A 2500-nucleotide genomic window follows, 5' to 3' on the forward strand; every position below is an offset into this window, starting at 1 on the left:
ATCGGCACACGCTGGGCCCTGGTGCGGGCGCTTGCCTCGACCACCATCGGCACACGCTGGGCCCTGGTGCGGCAGGTTGCCTAGACCACCATCGGCACACGCTGGGCCCTGGTGCGGGCGCTTGCCTCGACCACCATCGGCACACGCTGGGCCCTGGTGCGGGCGCTTGCCTCGACCACCATCGGCAGACGCTGGGCCCTGGTGCGGCAGGTTGCCTCGACCACCATCGGCACACGCTGGGCCCTGGTGCGGGCGCTTGCCTCGAGCACCATCGGCACACGCTCGGCCCTGGTGCGGTCGGTTGCCTCGAGCACCATCGGCACACGCTGGGCCCTGGTGCGGCAGGTTGCCTCGACCATCATCGGCAGCCTCGACCACCATCGGCACACGCTGGGCCCTGGTGCGGGCGCTTGCCTCGACCACCTTCGGCACAAGCTCGGCCCTGGTGCGGTCGGTTGCCTCGAGCGCCATCGGCACACGCTGGGCCCTGGTGCGGCAGGTTGCCTCGACCACCATCGGCACACGCTGGGCCCTGGTGCGGCAGGTTGCCTCGACCACCATCGGCACACGCTGGGCCCTGGTGCGGGCGGTTGCCTCGACCACCATCGGCACACGCTGGGCCCTGGTGCGGGCGGTTGCCTCGACCACCATCGGCACACGCTGGGCCCTGGTGCGGGCGCTTGCCTCGAGCACCATCCGCACACGCTGGGCCCTGGTGCGGCAGGTTGCCTCGACCACCATCGGCACACGCTGGGCCCTGGTGCGGCAGGTTGCCTCGAGCACCATCGGCACACGCTGGGCCCTGGTGCGGGAGCTTGCCTCGAGCGCCATCGGCACACGCTGGGCCCTGGTGCGGCAGGTTGCCTCGAGCACCATCGGCACACGCTGGGCCCTGGTGCGGTCGGTTGCCTCGAGCACCATCGGCACACGCTGGGCGCTGGTGCGGGCGCTTGCCTCGACCAGCATCGGCACACGCTGGGCCCTGGTGCGGCAGGTTGCCTCGATCACCATCGGCACACGCTGGGCCCTGGTGCGACAGGTTGCCTCGAGCACCATCGGCACACTATCGGCCCTGGTGCGGGCGGTTGCCTCGACCACCGTCGGCACACGCTGGCCCTGGTGCGGGCGCTTGCCTCGAGCACCATCGGCACACGCTGGGCCCTGGTGGGTTTAGGCACATCTTCAAATTTCTGCCGTGCCAATGCCATTTTTATGGCTTGTAAATTCATACAATGGTCCCCTAAGCCTTCACGTGAAGTTTCGTTGGAAGATGACTCGTTTTCTATTTTTCATGATTTTCGAAACTTTTTGCGGTTCGGGATTTTTTAAAATTTTTTTATAAGGATTTTTGGCTCCAAATTTTGTAGGCATGATCCTTCTATTTTTGTTGGCATGCACAAAAAAATTCAGCTAAAAACTCGAAGTAGAGAAGATTTTGTGACCGTTTGAAAAAAGTGTCCCCATTTCAGACACTTTAACGGCTACTGGTAGCAAACCTGTAAAATCTCAAATGCTCTTTAAGGGGGTGTGAATTCTCAGAGGTTTGATGAGGGATAGGGGGCCAACACAAGGCCAAGTACCAGCACCCATCGCACATCATGTGCGCACACCCCCCCGGCCCCCCTCCCAATCGCCGGAACCCCAATGCCGCCGGTCAGGTTCTCCGGCGGTACTCCGGCGATGCTCCGGCGATGCTCCGGCGATGCTGTCCCGAGTGAAAAAAATGCGGCACCAGCACATGCTGGAGCCAAGCATGGGCACCGTGGCTCAAAATCGAACTTCGGCCAAGGCCTCGACCATCAATGGCACATGATGACGCATGGTGATGGCACATGCATCGACCATCATCGGCATAGGCTGCCCTTCGGTACGGGCACTTGCCTCGACCGCCATCGGCACAAGCTGGGCCCTGGTGTGGGTTGTTGCCTCGATCACAATCGGCACATGCTGAGCCTTGGTGCGGGCGGTTGCCTCGAGCACCATCGGCAGACCCTGGGCCCTGGTGCGGCCGGTTGCCCCGATAACCATCGGCACACGCTGGGCCCTGGGGCGGGCGCTTGCCCCCAGCACCATCGGCACACGCTGGGCCCTGGTGCGGGCGGTTCCCTCGACCACCATCGGCACACGTTGGGCCCTAGTCCGGGCGGTTACCCCCAGCACCATCGGCACACGCTGGGCCCTGGTGCGGGCGCTTGCCCCCAGCACCATCGGCACACGCTGGGCCCTGGTGCGGGCGGTTGCCCCCAGCACCATCGGCACACGCAGGGCCCTGGTGCGGGCGGTTGCCCCGAACACCATCGGCACAAGCCGGCCCTTGGTGCGGGCTCCTGGCTCGACCACCATCGGCACACGCTGGGCCCTGGTGCGGGCGGTTGCCTCGAACACCATCGGCACACGCCGGCCCTTGGTGCGGCCGGTTGCCTCGACCACCATCGGCACACGCTCGGCCTTGGTGAGGGCGCTTGCCTCGACCACCATCGGCACACGCTGGGCCCTGGTG

This window comes from Durio zibethinus, unplaced genomic scaffold (assembly GCF_047325235.1).
Source record: "Durio zibethinus cultivar Kanyao isolate XHJ-2024 unplaced genomic scaffold, ASM4732523v1 HiC_scaffold_303, whole genome shotgun sequence".
Taxonomy (NCBI): Eukaryota; Viridiplantae; Streptophyta; class Magnoliopsida; order Malvales; family Malvaceae; genus Durio; species Durio zibethinus.